This window comes from Pelodiscus sinensis, chromosome 17 (assembly GCF_049634645.1).
Source record: "Pelodiscus sinensis isolate JC-2024 chromosome 17, ASM4963464v1, whole genome shotgun sequence".
In the NCBI taxonomy this organism is placed as follows: Eukaryota; Metazoa; Chordata; order Testudines; family Trionychidae; genus Pelodiscus; species Pelodiscus sinensis.
In genome coordinates, this window is record NC_134727.1 from 20850395 (window position 1) to 20869502 (window position 19108).

At 42.3% G+C, this 19108-nt stretch overlaps 1 protein-coding gene and 1 long non-coding RNA gene across 2 annotated transcripts in view; one reads left to right on the forward strand and one right to left on the reverse strand.

The window, feature by feature from the left end:
- The window catches only part of PPP2R2B (protein phosphatase 2 regulatory subunit Bbeta), a 306812-nt gene that overhangs the window by 35799 nt on the left and 251905 nt on the right, over window positions 1-19108 (forward strand). The window lies entirely within an intron of this gene.
- Window positions 387-9679, reverse strand: LOC112546690 (uncharacterized). Its single transcript, XR_012896335.1, has 3 exons — window positions 9313-9679; window positions 1963-2039; window positions 387-565 (listed from the first exon to the last, which is right to left on the reverse strand). It is a non-coding gene; the product is annotated as an uncharacterized LOC112546690 (long non-coding RNA).

Below are 19108 nucleotides of genomic sequence, written 5' to 3' on the forward strand. Positions count from 1 at the left end.
ATATTATAGATGAGGTGAGATAGAAACAAAGTATATAAAACCCCAGCCCTTTCACACTGAATTTAGACCCTGTTTCTATTAAATATTATTTTTATTATTATGCTTAGGTTGAATCTTGTAACAATCTTCACCTCATCCATAGTGTTGATAGATATCTCTTGTGAAAGAGAGAAAAACAGTAGATACTAATGTAAAGCCACAGGCACATGTCTCAATTGGTTTAATCTAAAGAAGTATAAAGATCATCCAAACTGATGGTGATGTGGAGAAGGCATGATGAGCAGTCACATTGTTCATGAACTGGCACTATGCCCTGTTCTCTGGCTGCCAGATTCAATTATTGGTATTTAGGTATATTGGTAGTGCAGATGGTTCAGTCTTCCCCCTTAAAGATGATTCGTGCACCTACATTTTTGTTGTGATAACTCAGGTGCTAAAAATCTCTCTCCTTGGCTACCCTTTCCCACTTTTGTGGGATTTTTTTCCCATTTGTCTGTGTAAACGAGTGTTTTCTCATATTCATTTTCTTCTTAGAGGAACTGATTTTGTTCTTTGTTGTTCCCGCCTAAGAAAGAAAGATTCAAAAGGTTCTCAGTGTAATTAAACTTTCTTCACTATTGCCAAACAATATAATCCATTTTAAACCCTCAGTAATATAGGATGCACAGTAAAGGTACGTCTATACTTGCTCCCTAGGGCATTTACATTTTTTGAGGAGTAACGTTAATTGAACCAAAGGGTTTGATTCAAACTAACGCATCCCAGTGCGCACTTCCTGGTTCGAATCAGCTGTTGAGCGGAGTAATGCGCCAGCCAGATCATGCTAATGAAGTGCAGGATATTTAAATCCCCACTTCATTAGCAATTTCAGTCAACTACATTTGCATCCCTAGTTCGAACTAGGGAGCAAGTGTAGACGTACCCTAACAGATAAATAAATCAATTTCAGATGTCAGTCTGTGGGAGTACTTTCATCCCAGTGCACAGGTATTGGACACGTATGAGACCCCCCTACAGTTCTTCTATGAATGTTAAATCTTGTGTTTCAGGAAGAGAAAATACTACATCACACTCAGGCTATGTCCACACTGCAGGCTTCTTGCATCTCCATTGCAAAAGCGCATTGGAAAAGTGATGAGCTTTTGTGCAAGAGAGTGTCCAGACTGCATGGATGCTCTCTTGCAAGAAAGCTCTGATTGCCATTAACAGAATGGCCACCAGGGCACCGGTGCTTGTTTCGATAGGCTGTTTTTGCACAAAGCCTCCCTGCTGCCCATCCACACACACCTTTTTGCGCAATAACTCTTGTGCAAAAAGGAGTAATTCCTCATAGAAAGAGGAATATCTATACTGCAAAAATCCCTCTGTTCTGTCGATTCACTGTAAATTTTCTTGCACAGAAATGCACTTGAGATGTGGACGCTCTGAGTTTTTGCACAAAAACAGCTGTTTTTGCACAAAAACTCAGCAGTATAGACGTAGCCTCAGATAGTACTTGCTGTGCAAGGATCTTAAAGAGCTTCTGAGGCAAATAATTAATCTTTATAATATCTATCTCTAGTAAGTATTTCAGTTTGACATCTGATCCAGAAAACAGATTCCTAAAAAGCACAGTTGCTGGGATTTTGGTTCAGTATAGTTTCTATAAAGGATGAGTAGCTCCTGCTGAATCATCAGTACCATTTTTGTAGCCATTGGGTATAAATTATGTCACTTCCTTTTGATTCAGAGACAATGTTCAGTGAAATAACCTACCTAGATCAAGCATCATGAATCAGATGTAGCATATTTTACCAGCACCAAAAAAAACCACAGTCAGAAGCAATTTCAAATATTTAGTCCTCAAAGTGGCCTGAGAATGGACTGTCTCAAATGACTTATTGTGTCTGGAAGTAATTGTCTGAATAGCCAGGCAGCCAAATATGTGATGAATTTGTTCTTTAAGAGATGGTGAACACTCACCTTCCTGTGACTTTAGAAAGAGTTGGTGACACTCAGCATGTTGCAGGAAATTCTCAGCATCCCCCAGACTGGGCTCCCTGTGCATATGGGAGAAATTTTGAAAAGTTACCTGTGTGATGTGTGCCTTTCATTAGAACTAAGGTGCCTAAGTCACTTAGGTGCTTTTGAAAATTTTACCCTGTATCTTTAAGAGGAAAGCATGGAGTCTGTGTCCATAGTATGCTAGATTTTGCCCTTTAAAGAGCAAAGAGTAAGAGATGACAGAACATACTGTGTGGTTCCCGTTTTATTATTTAAACATGTTATTCATTCAGGCTGTTAGTGTCTTTCACCAGGGAAGAGACTGTACATTTTTTTCTCCAAGAGTTCAAATCTTCCCCATCTAGTATCATGTAATACAGACTGAGTATTCCAGAGTTGAGCTGTATAATAAAGAGCCCCCTCTCTCAATCAGTACACACTGTTTTTCTCCGGTACCACAGCCAGTGAGCAATGGAGATTCCTCACACATTATATGAGATACAGCCATCCCAGACAATTGTGGGTTTACTACCAAGTGAATGTGCCATGGAGGATGATATACAGTAAATTATAGCTGGAGAAGTGGACTAAAGGTAAATGAAGGCAGAATTTAGCTCAAAATGGGCAGGTGGAGTGGGGAAAAATAACAGCCAATACAGTACTGAAGAGCAGGGTGAAAATACAAGGACCATTCTCAGGTTTTTTAATATTCAAAGTCAGTGCATTTGGCAAACTGTAGTCTTATTGATACATACAAGGGATGTAAATGGTTAATTGGTTAACCGTGTGTTTCTCAAACTGTGGGTCCTGACCCCCTGGAGGGTTGCAGCAACTTAAGAGAGGGGTCGCAGTATCACAAAGTTTGAGAACCCCTGGGCTAACCAGTTACCTGATAAGCATTAGGCTTACCAGCATGCTTACCTGGAAACTGGTTAATCAGAAGGCAAAGCCCCTGGCTGACTGGAGCAGTCCTTGCCCTGGCTGGCTGAAGCAGCTGGCTCCTCTGCCTGTGGAGGGCCAGGAGGAGCCAGCCATTGTGGGCTGGCTGGACTCTGGCTGCAGGGCACCTCCACCGCCCTCCACGGTTAACTCGTTGAATGATTAAAATTGTATCATTTAACTGGCTAACTTTTAAAATGGGTATTGACATCCCTAGTACATATAATCAGCTGTGCCCATGCATTCTAAAAACCACAAAAGTCTTGTCTGAAGCCTATAAAAACAAAGGCAATAGTTTACTAGTACTATTTTGGGGGTAACTTAATAAGGCCTGATCCATACAGGTTTTTTTTGTTTGTTTATTGGTTTGTTTTTTGCTGGTGTAACTATTTTGGTTAGGGGTATAATTTTTACCAACACTGGTTCAGCTTCTAGTATGGATGAAGTTACACCAGCAGAAAGGTGTCTTGTGTCATTATAGCGTATTCCTCTTTCCTTCTGGGAATGAGTTATACTAATATAAGTACTCTTAAAATGATACACGTGGGATTGTATTACTTTAATTATACAGGTATAATTGCTAATTATTGCACTGACCTTCTCAGCTAAATTCCACAGGCAAGTAGATTGCATTATTTGTCGAGCCCTGTCCCTAAGGGTACTCGTACCATTTGTTGAGTAACAGTGCTTTAGACAAAATACCTCAAGTAACATATCAATTTTAATATTATGACCTTCTGATTGTGCATATGCTATTCTTGTGCATCTATTATTCTTGTATGTGAAGTTAGAAATATGAAGTGCAAGTCTGTTTATCGTTCTAAATAGGGATGTAAGCGAGTAGTTGACTAACCGATAAGCCTAGGCTGATTGGTTAGTCGACTCGACTACCTGACTACTCACATTCTCTCCCCCCCCCCCCCGCTGCCTCTAATACAAGGCATATTTGGGGAAAGCAGGAACCAGTGCTGGGGGGAGCTGGCTTAAAAGCTGGTTTAAAAACTGGTTCCCCCTAGCACTGTCTCCACAGTGTCGCCTGTGCTCCCCTGTGCTACTGCCTACATAGAGGCAGCGGAGTGAGGTAAGTGCAAGGGAAGACTGCTGCAAAGCACCCCCTGCACCCACAGAGAGGGGCTGCTGCTGCAAAGCCAGGTTTGCTCAGTTCCAATTTGTGCCGGGTCTGGGACCTACCCTCGTTGTGGCTCTGCAGTTTAAATGTAGTAAGAGCTGGGCTGCCTGCCCACATGGCTCTTACTACATTGATACTGCAGAGTTGCAGCGGGGGTAGCTCCTGCACCCGGCATGAGCCAGGACTGAAAGCCTTCCCTTATTGACTACCCGCTTCTTAACATTCCTAGTTGTGAATGTGCTTCTGCTCGCTAATATCTCAATACTCAAACCAAGGATCTGTGAAGGTTGTGTTTGCCTATAAGCCCAAACTATGATTGGTGCTAGGAACACATGTGACCATGCTGCCTGGTACTGGAATTCATCTTGAACCTGGTATTTTCCCATGGGAATGGGGTGCTGAACAAAGGGTTCCCACCCTGGGGATAAGTCTGTTTAAGCAATGGGAAGCCATCAGTTCTTTGTCTTCAGTTGGCTTTAGAAACTGCCTGGCCCTCCCCAAGAGGATACCTGACAATGAAGAACCCTGAAAAGCTATAGATCCAGGCCAAAGTAAAGATCAATTCTGACTTGAAGCTTTTTTACCTGAGATAAGAACAATTGTTTAGGACAGGCCTGGGCAAAATACAGCCCACGGGCCCGATCCAGCCTGCCAAGCCATTGGAACCAACTCACGGATGCAGTAGGGAGCCTCAGGCAGGATCCCTGCCTCCCCCCCATATTTTCCCATATGCTGCAGGGCTGTGTTTAAACAGCTTAGAGCCCCAGGGGAAGGGAGAGAGGCATCATGCCCTGCCCCTGCCTTCAGTATAATCCCATTGGCCAGTTTATGGCCAATGGGAGTTGCCTGTTGTCAACAGGCAGCTTGCGAAGCTCCCTCCCTGCTGCCCTTAGGCTTGCAACTATTCCTAGACCACATGGCCCCTGCAGCCAGTGGGGAGGGAGCAAGGGGGAGTCTGCTTGTGAAGGTAAGTTACTTGGACAGAGCCTGCCTCTGGTCCCCCACCTCTCTGCTTCCTCCCCCCCCACCCGCACAAACCCAAACCCTCTGCTCCCTCCTGCATCCCAATCCCCTACCCTGGGTCACAACTCCCTCCTGTCCTAGGTCACATCCCAGATGCTCTGTCCCCCACCCCACCCCACCCCACATAACCCAAACCCTCTGCTCTCCCTCTTGCACCCATATCCCCTCTTAGATCCTGCACCCCAATTCCCTACCCTGGGTTATAACCCAAACCCCTGCACCCTAGTCCCTTGCCCCAGGTCACAGGCCCCTCCTGCCCTAGGTCACAGCCCAAACCCCTGTACCTCCTCCTGCACCCTAGTCTCCTGCCCCAGGTCAAAACTGACTCCTTCACCCAAACTCCCCCCCAGACCCCACACCCTCTCCTGCACCCCAGTTCCTTACCACAAGCTCCCTTCTGGAGCCAACCTCTATCCCAGACTCTGCACCTGCTCCATTAATATCATGGAAGAGTGTGGCCCTTGAGTCTTTTCCAAATTCTTGGAGTGCCCCCCCCCCATTAAAAATTATTGCCCATGCCTGGTTTAGGATGAGAATTTGCTTGTAACAAGTTTCTTATGGATTAGAACTAAGTCGTGTTTTTGTTCATTTTAATTGAGTAATTTATTTAATCTGACTCTTTTCCCTTGTAAACACATAAATCCTATTTTTATGCTTAATAAAAATAATCCCAACTCTGTGCATTTGCTGGGGGAGGCCAGAACTTCTAGTCCAACAGGACAAGGTGATGGGGAGCCCCAGAGATCAGAAAGGCAGGCATCAGTGGTAAAATCAGCACACGGGGGACTCTTATTAACAGTGATATCTGAGTAGACAGAGTTATTTCATTTCTTCAGATCTTGCTTTCTGTTCCTCTTGGGTAAATGGAGAACAACTCTATTGATGTCACTGGAGCTACAGTGGATTTAAATCAGTGTAGATCAGAACTTGACCCTAAACACAGGATATAAGTAACTGTGTTCCATGGGCTACCATCCTGGAACTCTTTACAACTCTGGGGCCCAATTCTCTACTGGTGTAAACTGACACAATCCCATCTGCCATCAGTTTGACTTATTGGTGACCAAGTGTTCAGGAAACAGGGCAGCAGCTGAACAGATGTTTAGTTATGGAGTTCTCTAAGCAGTTACTTCTAAGGCTGAATTGCTGAAGTGCATGGGAAGAGTTAGTTCCTTACTTAAAATATAATTAAAGGGTTCTTCTAGATTATAACTGCTAGGTTAAGCAGTTCTCAGCATTGTATGCTACTTACAAAAACTACTCATTCAGGGTATTGCATGCACTTTCTCTGAGCCTTGTATTTGCAACTGTCTTCCTTCTTTTTTTCTTTTTTTACATAGGTACCATCTATTTGCCAGAGGCAAACTTATTTTTTCTGGATTGAATCACCTTCTCTTTTTCATCTGGCACTGGTCACAATTATAACATGACAACAGGATTGGGGATTAGTGAGCTGGGAGGAAACAGTCTACATAGGAGGCTGTTCTTGGACAACACATGCATTTCCCCCACATAGGGTCTCCGTGGCCTGATAAAGAATTCCAAAATAATGCACAACTCTTCTGTGAAATCATTAAAGCATTGATGTTTAGGGAAGTTCTCTCATTCTATTACAGTAAAGAGAAAAACACATGGAGATTTTATTGGCAGTAAATTAAGGAACAGTGTAATGTTTTGCTACAGAAATAAAACTGGAAAAGAGCCAGGTTTGAATTTGAGCTCAATAGTTCAACATAGTTTTTAAACTTTTGCTTAGAGAAGGGCTCTGAAAGTTCACACAATGGGAAAAGCTGCCTTTAAAAATAAAGATTTGGATTGAGACTCAGACTCAGAAAGGATCCTGATTTGAATGTCTAAAACTGATGCACTTTTAATTGCTGTATTATCAGAGACAGTTTCCATCCTGATTTACTTACACCAATGTTTTTCAAAGCGGACCGCAAAACCACTCTGAGAAACCTGCTCACTGGCCATTCTGGAATGTTTATTAACCGGCTCCTCCGCCACAGAGCCTTGACTCCCACTGGCTCCGGTTCACCGTTTATAATAAACAGAGGGGTTAATAAACACACCGGAGTGGCCAGTCAGCAGGTTTCTCAAAGTGGTTTCATGAACCACTTTGAGAAACACGGACTTACACAATTGATAGCTGGAAGAAGAATATTAGGCCCAAGTTTTCAGCTAGTGTAAAGAGGCCTACCTCTGTTGACGTCAGTGGAGCTAATTTAGTTCACAGTAGCTGAGAAGTTGAGGCCAGAATTTCTTAGGTATTTAGACACAGTCCATAATGTTCCATATGTAAGAAATATTCCATATGAAAGAAATGCTTAAAATATTGAACAGCTGTAATTCAAATCTGATTATATTTTTAATACAAGGTTTTTGATTTTCAGTGTGAATTTTAGTGTTGGAGAAAAGGGGCTGGAGATGCCACATCTTTACGGACAAAGCAAATTCAGCAGGGACAGTGGGAGGGCAAGTTTTCCTCATGCTGCCCCATCAATATTGTTTCATCCCACTTCTAGCAAGAAGAGATTTGTTTACCAGATCCATTCAATCCTTAAACTCCCTGCTAAGAATGTAAATACTGTGTTGATTGGCATGATGTGGACATCTGATCTCTAGGAAATGACTGAAGACCACCAGCTCATTTCACATATGCCATTGATCATCCCACAGATAGTAATGAAGGTCCTTGGTTCTTGGCTCACCTGGGGAAACTAGGAGCCAGGTTTCTAAAGTGAAAAGGACAATGTCCGGTTATCAAATCTTGAGCCATCCAGTCTCCTCAATCATCAGCTTTTTTTGTTTGTTTGTTTAATACACCCATCTATTTGTGTTCCAAAGGGGTAATTTGGGAAGGTACACAACAGAGTAAGTGGTTATATATTTGTATAGATACAGCAAACCTAAGATTATACAGGTGAATTATGTCAATAGGTAGATAAAGTATACATCAAGTTGTATTCTTAACCATTGCTACTTATCAGAGCTCTATGTGTTTGATAAATAAATGCACAGGGTGTAATTCTGACTCCATTATACCCAATAGGACTTCAAGAAGGTTGGGATTTCACCCTTTTCATGAAATCCCTGTGGATTTTACTTCACACTGCCATGTAAGAAACCTAGATTCAGTTTTTAGATCTTATCACCTATTCCTAGGTCATATGCTTAGGCCCTGAGAACCTTGCCTTGAAATGTGAGATCTGTGAAGGAACAAAGAAGTAGTAGTAATGGTTCAGAGGAAATCTCTCCTTTGTTAAGGAAGTTTGCAGTGAGGCAAAATCTTGAAGGTAAAAAGAGAAGCTCTGGGATCTGAAGGAAGTTATCCCTATTGGACACACAAAAGATGGCTATATTGTCGCTTCTGACATGTAGATGATATCGTGAGCTTTCTTGGGTACAACCCACTTTTTTATTAAATTTTCAGTTTGACCACTAGTGCATCACACACTTTGGCATTTCTAAAATAAACTTTCAAAATTCTGTCTATGGTAGAATTATGTACCGACTTTGTTTATTTGTTCCTGCAGAAAACCAATATGGTAAACAGAAAGAAATATTTCATGCTTTTAGCTTGGTGAAATTAATCTATGTCAAGGTTGTTTGCAGCATTGTTGGAGCTGTGTTTGTTCAGAAAATTAGAGAGATTAAGGGGATGGGAGAAGGGAACAAGGTAATATCTTTTATTGGTCACTGACTAACTTGCCCAGACCCGCAAGAGATTTATGAACTTGAAAGCTTGAATCTTTCACCAACAGAAACTGGACCATTGAAGGATATTTACTCATCCCTCTTGTGATTCTGTTTCAAGGAACATTTAATATCTTGGCATTTCGTTGACTGCATTTTCTAGAACACCCACAAGGTGGTGGTGTCCAATTATATTCAGTGACCATTCTAATTAAATAGTTTCTGAAGTCTATCTGCACTACTACAATTGGTCTAGTTGTTCTTTGTTAGGAACTTTGTAATTATAATTCTCTCAAAATCATAATACATTTCAGAATTTTTGTGTTACGGAGTGGATCAATTTCCACCTTGCTGTGTTTCTACCAATACATATAGAAATCTAGAGTAGTAGATTTCTAGAAATCTGGAGTGTTTAGGGATAATATGCTGTGTTTCAAACCAGTTAACCACACTGAAAACAATGCATTTTCATCTTTAAAACATTAGCCTTTGGAACAAATGATTAGCATTTCTCCTTCCTCACTTGACATTGGCATCAATACCTTGACTGGCGTGGCTGTGGTGATAAATGTCTCGGCTGTTGCAGGAACTTGTGCACTGTTGAATTCTGTTTAATGACTGCATACTGTTAAAATGCCTGGTGCCACTGAGGGAGCAGAAAGTGTGGAGAGAGGATTATCAAGCACACAATATGTGGCAGCTCATTTAATAATACAAACAAATTAGGTTACCTTAACCATGTGAGCTGGCCTGGAAAGGCTGCTGTACTAAGCAACACACCCTGCTGTGAAAATGTTTTCAGAAAACGTTCAGAACAGAAACATTATGATGACTTGTCAATATTGCTCTTTCAGGGAAAATAACAGCATTCATGCATTTTGTATAAGGGAGACAGATCAAACAGATGATCAAAGTCATTGTATTATGTATAAGCTCTCCTCCTGTGTTATTTTAGCATCAGAAGCTCAGGCACTCAAAAACAGGCTTGTTTGCCCACACTTGTGGTTGGGGCATATGCCATGCCAACAAGACCTCTCTACAGGCCCTATCCAGCTCTCATTAAAATAAGTGGGAATTTTTCCAGTTATTTTAATGTGTTGGACTGAGTCCTTAGTAAGGATCTCAGGTGAAATGTCTGGCTTGATTATTAAGTTCCCAAGATTTCAAACAACTTTTATTGTAAGTCTTCATTCTTTCCTCTTCCTCTCATTTTTTATTACAGTCATCTTTTATTAACAGACTGGTAGCCACCTTCATGCCCACCTCTCCACACTGCACATGATGTCTGAGAAGACACAGATCAGAAGCTTCTTCTACATTAGCCTGTGTCCTTATTGCTTGAACAGAATGTTAATCTATTTCAGCTGCTGGCAGTATAGCACTTAGGACACACAGGGGATCAGGTCTGATTGCAGCCAGCAGATGGCAGTGCTAAATATACACACTAGCCAGGCCATTAAAATACTTTACATATGCACAGCACAAGAGGATCTCTGGGCCCATTTGTAAATACTAATTACAATTATAAATTATTGTAAATACTAATTTAGCTTCCCAAAATCCTTGTGATATATTATCATTTTACTTGAATAGTCCCTGGCACAGGGTTGCAACAGTGATCTATATGGTCATATAATGTCACAGGCTGCCATGATGTATTATGTAAAGAGTTGTTTACCAGGGTCAAAAAGCAACCCCTCAAATTCCTTTAAGTTATGATTAGAGGTGGACGGGGAAAAAACAACTAGAAATTTTAGTCCACTTTTTCCTCCCTATTTTTTCAAAAATATTTTGTCCTGATCATCACTAGAACTGGCTTCCACCATTCCTTATATTTGTTGTTAAATGTTCACAGAGAAGTTTTGTTTCCCACTCATCTGTAGTTAGGACCAGTAATTTGGAGATGCTCCATGATCTCCAGATGCTACCCAGTATTCAGTTTTCCTGAAACTTGTATGTGGATTTGGTGCTGGTGACAAGAATGAGCTAATGTTTCAGAGGAAAAAGAGTTATTACCGTGCACTATAAATGAGTTCAGATGTAGCAGCCTAGTGTTCTTGCCTTACTATATTTAGTTGCTGCTGAAACCAGAAAAAAGTTACCCTTTTTTGTCATTCTCACCGCAACGAAAAATGCCCAAGTTAGATTACAAGGTTGCGCAATAAATGATACAGTGGAACAAGAGAGAATAGCAGTTGTCTGGGTTCTTGGGTGACCCACATAACAGCCTGATTTCCTCTTTCTTTGGTTTAAATGAAATTGAGGTATTTTAAGTAGGTCTTGAGGACATCATTGGGATCCTGACTTACATGTCTTAGAAGTTTGGTCAATCTTACTAACTTGATTTATTTGTAAGTGTGGAGCCAGGAAAATTAGCCCCAATAGTTCAGTGCTCCTCTAGAAGTTCTAGAGCATTTTTCCCCATTCCTCTCTCAGACGTGATGCAGCACATGAGCAATTACCAGAGACCTTTTGACTCAAGCAAGTGCTTAAATCTAAGCACATGCCTAGCTCTTGTGCTGAATAGGGATGTTTTGCTGAATGGATGCTTACATTTTCCTGTGGTTAGCTATAACAACTGGTAAATGTACAACAATGCACTCTCTACTGTGACCTGTGGCTTCAGTCCTTTATGTGCTCTCCCCGCTGAAGCCATGTAGGATTTTCACAAATAAATCATTGTGGCAACACAGAATGCTGTAGTAGTAATAAGTGTAAATACATTTGCTCTGGAAGATACTCATACACAAGCTTGATAAAGCTTCATCTTTCACTTCCTCTGCCTAATCTGATCTGTCTTTAAGCCTCCTCAGTTCAAATGAGGTGTCTACAAAATAAAAGTAATGAATGTTATTTAAATGTTTCATTTTGAGGGTAACACAGGCCAGGTTTACTTACCATGCTGAAAAGCATGTGCTTACTATGAAACTCTAATATATACCACTTACTATTTGATAACCATCTAGCAAATTGCTTTCCATGCTGCACTTCGAATGATTTTGTAACACAAATAAAAAAAAAAGCTGCCATAGGCTAATCTTGCTATGTTTGGGGAGTAAACACTTTATCGGGATTGTAAAAGCCATATGGCAGGTTTATTCACAATGCACAGTTCCATTCAAATGCAAGTTCTTGGCATTTGGTAATAAATTTTCTGGTATGCAGTTCAGCATTTCTTTCTTCTTTTTACTAGCATGTGATTTGACAGCGGTCAGCTGGGTGTATATTGCCTATTGTTTGTATAGTGCATATTCAGAAATATTATTTATCACTTACATTAGTGATTCCCTACTGACTCCTGCATGCTGTTTCTTTAATCTTCGATGCTGTGGAGATTTATCTTCAGTGGCATTTACATTTTTTGTTATCTAGTGTGTGTATAGCGATGTGTTATTAGAGCTAGGCCTGAGCTACAGAGTTTGCATCCAGATTTGGATCTAAATTTCTTTAGAGTTTAGGTGAGTGGGTTGAGCCACATCTGGAGTCCAATTTGAAACCAGATTTACCTGTATATATGCAAATAATTAATAGATAAGATGCCATATAGTTCATATACAGTGCAAAGGTGGGTCTGAGCCAGGATATGTGGATCTGAATCCAGAACTCTCCCAGTGTAAACAACTTAACCTATTTAACCACAGCTGACTCTTAAGTACAGGATATTCTCAAGTATGGACTTGATCCTGCAGAGTGCTGAGTGCTCCTGAGGGTGAACCGCCTCAGCTACCACTGACTTTAAAGGGAGTTGAGGATGCCTTGCTCTTCCTGGAAGTGTTCAAGGCTGCCATGTAGGCGTGAGCCCTGTAACCGTATCATAGCATGCTTTCAAACTAGGATCTGTGCATGCATACATGAAGGCAGTAAGAACTCAGCCCCCTTTTTACCCTTGATTAGATGCATTGTAGCTGAAATCAATGACAATCTGTTTTTCTAGCATAGACTCCAGCTGCTCCACATACTAGTATAAGAACACTTAACACTGAACAGCATCTCAAGGTTCTATAAACAGTAACTAATAAATACTCACAGCAGCCTTGTGGAGTAGCTGAATGTAATTTGTTTAAGGGTACGTCTAGACTACAGGGTTTTGTCGACGGAAGTTTTGTCGACAGATACTGTCGACAAAACTTCTGTCGACATAGAGCGTCTAGACACATTCAGTTCTGTCGACAAAGCAAGCTGCTTTGTCGACAAAACCCTGTAGTCTAGACGCAACCCTACAGGCAATAACACCTTCTGTCGACAGAACTCTGTCGACAGAAGGTGTTATGCCTTGTAAAATGAGGTTTACCAGCGTCGACAAAACTGCTGAGTTATGTCGACAGAACTCAGCGGTAGTGTAGACGCAGGTATAGTTTTGTCGACAAAAGTCCAGTTTTGTTGACAAAACTCAGTAGTCTAGACACACCCTAAGAGATGGAGAAATTGAGGCACAGAGAAATTAAGTAACTTGCATAAGGCCATTTAATGAGCTGGAGTTGGAAATCAAGACTTCTTGGCTCAGTGCAGAGTACAAACATATCTGTAAATCTAATGTACTCTCTTATCTAATTAAGATTGTATTGTGAGATAGTTTTGTGATTAAAAATAAGGAGGAGTTTGTTGTTGTTAAACCAAAGCAAGAAATAGTAACCAATATAAAAAGAGCATGAGAGGCTGAACGCTTTCCTCTTTCTTTATCCTCAGTGCTGCCTGGAGTTTGTAACTGAAGGATCTTCACTGAATCAGACACACCTATTAGAACCAAATTCACCCTGGTTTACACCTACTGAAACCAGTAGTTTTACACCACAGAAGATAATGGCTCCTATGTAGGTTACAGAGGCTTTATACCACTGAAACATATGGGCTTACAATAATTTGACACCTCTGAAACCAATGGGCTTGCATAGGATATAAATAAGAACAGCATTTGCTCATTAGCATATTTCACTCCAAATATTTCACTCCGAATTTTCACTTCGAGTGCTTGTTCATGTGCATTTCAATCAGGTGCATGTGTGCATGCATGCATGAGCATGCGCACGTGCACAGTAGCTGGAAGATTTCCCCCCTAGCAGCTAACCATAAGGTCAGTCTGGGTGCCCCCTGGAGCAGTACTGTCATGGTACCCAATATAGTGCTCTGCTGACCTTCCTCCTCCTCCTCAGTTCCTTCTTAGTGGTGGTAACTGAAACTTCCCCAGGTTCAACTCTTGCCTTCGCAAGTGGATAAGCATGTTTTTTTCAACTCTTGTATATAGTTAGCCATGTTCTTACTTAGTAGTTAGTTAGCTGTTAGTTTAGCGTTAAGTAGTTATATGTTCCTTAAAGGACTTAAAAGACACTCATTTCGACCGCTCAGCCTCAAAGAGAGTACCTCACGTTTGTGGTGAATGGTATCACAGTCCTACCATCGAACCAGTCAACAGCTCCCTGTGTTTTTCCAAATACAAGGTGGTAGTAGCAGTGTTTCTCTGCAAATATCAGGTACAAGTGTTCATGTACCTCGACAATGGGCTGATCAAGGCTTATTCCAGCGCTCAGCTGAAAGATCAGCTCGCTTTCCTCAGGGAAACCTTTGACGAGCTAGGTTTCATCAGGAATGAAGGGAAAACCACTCTGTTCCCAGTTCAGAGAATAGAGTTTATAGGGGCAGTTCTGGCTGTGCAGCTTATAGGGAACACTGCTCTCAGGACCTGGCCCTAAGACTACTGAAAGGTGGGTCTGAGAGTGACTGGCTCTCACTCCTTGCTTACTAATAGAAACAAAATTCTTAGACATGCTGCTCTCTTGGAGACAGTAGTACCAATACATCTTGAAGTCAGTGGGCACTTGGGACTCTCGAGGTCTATCCAAAGAGATGCAGAGCATATCCTGAGCAGTAATGAATGTCTTCAACGCCTATTGATTTTGCTGGGAAATGGGGGTTCTCAGCATTTATCTCGGATTGCCAGGGTGAGCAGCTGCCTCTGACTGATTGCACAACTCCACTGATCACTTCCTATAACTGCATCAATATCAGATTCAGCAAGAGGCCCATGAAATGTGGTGACATAAGGGAAACTGCTATACAAAGAGGAGTCAGGTTTTGTGGGTGAGGTGCTTTTGTGGGCTGACTATAATGTAATTGGAATCACCCTGCCCGATAAATGACAGCAATGATTTGCTTTAAGACTAGAAAACTCATAGAAATGAGATTTTTTTTCATGATTCGTTTTCTGTAGTCTATGCGCCTGGTTATTTGTAGTATTTTGGCATTGCAAATAAGCAAGTACACAGTCTAGAATCTGTGGTACCTTGTGTTCTGTGTGCCAAGGCAGTGGTCAATAATTGCATTTCAGCAATCCAGAGATAGCCAAGTACGTTGCAAGCTGTGGAAAGGGTACAAATAATACTAGAGACCAGATGATCAAAGATGTTTAGAAACCTCAAAATAGAGCTTAATGCCTACTGGGATGTTCACAAGTGCTCACTCAGGCCAGAGAATTAGGTGTCTAACCAGCTTCAATGCTAATGAAAATTCTACGAGGTGTCTATCTGCATCTAATTACCTTTGAATGTCTGGCCTTAAGGGCAAGCTGAGGCAGTCCCCTGACTATGCCTCTATAAAACATACACATTTTTAAAAGTTCTGTGCCCTCTGTTATTGAAAATTGCTTCCTATTGGAATTGTACAGAGGTGTCCTACAAATAGGAACAATCAATGTGTTGGATGTGGGGTTAAGTCAAGGAGGAGTTGTTGCTGTTTCTATCCTGAAAGATTAATAAGATTTGTTCCAAAATAAAAAACTGTTTGGTAAAAATTAATAGTCATTTTAAAGTTAGTTATTTGATGAAACAATTACCATTGCCTGCATTTGATAAAATAAACCATATACATTCCTTTCAGAACTTTTATCTGCAGCAGATCTTCTTCAGTCATTATTTCTCAGCGTGACTCCAAAAAGTTACCTTTCTTAAAATATGCCAAAAAATCTTTTGGATTTCATAGAACACCTGAACTGGAAGGGACCTCAAGAGGTCATCGAGTCCAGTCCTTTGCCTTCACAGCAGGACCCAGTACTGTCTAGACTAGTGTTTCTTAAATTGTGTTCCATGGCACACTGGTGTACCACAAGGCAGTTGGAGGTGCGCCTCAGAGAACAGAATTCAAAATGGCCACCCATAAAGGGGCAGGCGACCTTTATTTATTTATTTTTTTCGCTCAATAACTTTCCCCCAACCCTTTGCCCCCCCCCAACCATTTTTTTTTTGGTCTCAACAAAAAATCCTTGGTGTTCCCCATAAAAAAAAAAATATTGTTTGGTGTTCCTCGGTCTTAAAAAGTTTAAGAAACACTGGTCTCGACCATCCCTGATAGATATCTATCTAACCTGCTCTTAAATATCTCCAGAAATGGAGATTCCACAACCTCCCTAGGCAACTTATTCTAGCATTTAACCATGCTGACAGTTACGAACTTTTTCCTAATGTCCAGCCTAAACCTCCCTTGCTGCTGTTTAAGCCCATTGCTTCTTGTCCTATCGTCAAAGGTCAAAGAGAATAATTTTTCTCCCTCCTCCTTGTGACACCCTTTTAGATACCTGAAAACCGCTATTGTGTCCCCTCTCATTCTTCTCTTTTCCAAACAAAACAAGCCCAATTCCTTCAGCATTTCCTCATAGGTCATGTTTTTAGACCTTTAATTATTTTGTTGCTCTTCTCTGGACCTTCTCCAATTTCTCCACATCTTTCTTGAAATGTGGAGTCCGGAACTAGAGACAGTGCTCCAAGTGAGGCCTAATCAGTGCAGAGTAGAGCGGAAGAATAAATTCTCGTGTCTTGCTCACAACAATTTTGTTAATGCATCCCAGAATCATATTTGCTTGTTTTTGCAACATCATCACGCTGTTAACTGATATTTAGCTTGTGGTCCAGTATGACCCCTAGATCCCTTTCTGCCGTACTCCTTCCTGGAAATTTCCTTCACATTAAAAGCTTTCTGGTAACTTGCGCTGAAAGTACCTGCAACTTCCATCAAAGTCAGTGAGAGTTAGTGCATGTCACCACACAGGATTTAGCCCTACATACCCCAGTTCCTAAAAGCATTTATTACCTTAGGGTATTCTGCAAGTATTCCACATGCTAGTCTAGCTGATAAGTTGTCTAATGTAGAATATATAATGTATTGTGTTACCATCATGAAAACATATCTGAAAACCTTAGAGGAACAGCTTGTAGAATAATTTACAGCAGGAAATGTGTATGGTGACTGCTTGCCTTATTTGCCCATGCAATTATTGTGACGGAATGGGAATCTGTTAATAGTACATAAAAGTCATCATGATTATCAATTTGCTCGTACAACTGTAGTAACTCTGCACATTACACATGTAACTGGTGCCTTCTCGGTAAGATGTTTGAGACTTGGCCCTATATTTTCAGAAAATTGGACATCTTTGTGGTGTACCTGAAATTTACACATAATTTAGCATAATAAGAATGACTATCCCGAATCCAGCCAATGGTCCATCTATTCTAGTATTCTGTCTTCTGACAGTGGGCAGTACCAGCTGCTTCAAAGGAATGAACAGAACAGGGAAATTATCAAGTGATCGTTCTCCTGTAGGCCTCTCCTGAATTCTGGCAGTCAGAGGTTTAGGGATGCCTCTAGCATGTGATTGTGTCCCTGACCATCTTGACTGGTGCCCTCCAGGAACTTAATTAATTAGTTTTTGAACCCAGTTGTATTTTGGCCTCTATAATATCCCAGGATGAGTTCCACAAGATGACTGTGTGTTGTGTAAAGCAGTGCTTCCTTGTGTTTGTTTTAAACTTGCAGCCTGTTAATTTCACTGAGTCACCCCCTGATTCTTGTGTTACATGAAGGGGCAAATAACACTTTCTTCATGTCTGTAACTGGTTGAGGCAGCGAGAGGCCATGCTTGACTTACTGCAGGCTCCGAGTCCAGAGCCTCAATGGCCAGGCGGCTGCTAATTAGTAGTTTTAATGGCCTGCTGGTTCAGGGCCAGGCAGTACATCAACAATTAAATCAACAACAAGGTTCCGGCGGGCTACCCCACAGTTCAGGAGCCCAGGCCCTAAGTCAGGGAAAAACAACAAATAATTGCTTAGATAGTAGACTCAGGGGTCTGCACAACAGTTCATGAGCCCAGGTCCAGAATCAGGGCAAGGGAGCAACCACACAGGGAAACAGGAGGGTGGTTCCTTGGCGCAGGCCTGTTTGCAGGCTGAGCCAGCGGTTGGTACTCCCTGCTGGCAGAGAGCCGACAAGCGCTGAGGTTTTTGCCTCACAGAGGAAAATCTGCCACCCAAGGGAAGGGATGGCAGGGGGGACGCGGGCCCTCTCTACTCCACCGCGTCCCGGCCCAGGGCCCTAACAGTGGCAAGGTGGCAGCCACTGGACCAGCAGAGCTCCAGGCCAAAATGCTCTGTCCAGGTTGGTGGGTCAGTGGGAGTCCAAGCCGCAGTGCGCTGCCCACCTGAGCTCCATTTCTTCAGCCGTACCAGGGTTGACTGTTCCTGGGCCACTTCCCTGCTCCCCTGGAGGCCTACCTGGATTGGTTGCCAGTCCTTGTCAGCTGGGAACGGGGGTGTCCATTGGCTCGGCATCTAGGGTAGGCAAGGATCCAAGCGGTCCAGCCCACTTGGTGTGGTCTCGCGCAAGTCCTGAGGGTCCCAGCAGATCAGTGGGCCCGGGTGGCAGCCTCCGGCAGTGTGTCCCAGGATCTAGGTCCCAGCAGTGGCTGGGGCGGTCAAGGCCTGGGCTCAAGGCCTGGTAGCGGTCCGGGCAGCCCGATCCAGTCATTCACTGGAGCGCAGCGCGATGGGGCCTCCCTACGCTGTGGCTGGGGAAGGGCCTCTGCCCTGCTCAGCAGCTGGGCTCTGACTGAGCTGGGACCTTCCCTTCTAGGGTTGCCAGGTGTCCGGTTTTGAACAGGACAGTCCAGTATTTGAGCTTTGTGTTTGAGAAACAAATTGAGAAAACATAAATGAGAAACTATAAATGTTCGGTATTTTCTAAATCAGATGTAATGTAGATTGTGATGTAATGTCAAGTGTGTCCGGTATTTTTGTTGAAACCATCTGGCAACTCTATATCCCTTCTTATACCCCTAGCCTTCACTTCCTGTTTCCTGTGAGCGGGGCTGACTATGGCTCTGCCCACCAAGGGGTTTCTGTGGGAGTTTCCTCCTCTGAGTCAGCGAGAGGCCATGCTGACTCACTGTGATGCCATTCATGATTTTTTAGACCTCTGTCGAACTGCCTCCTCCGTCGCCTGTTCTTTAAACCTTTTTTCACGATTGCTCATGCAAGCATAATTAAGCAGCTGACCAGTTATATCTCAGTAGTTGT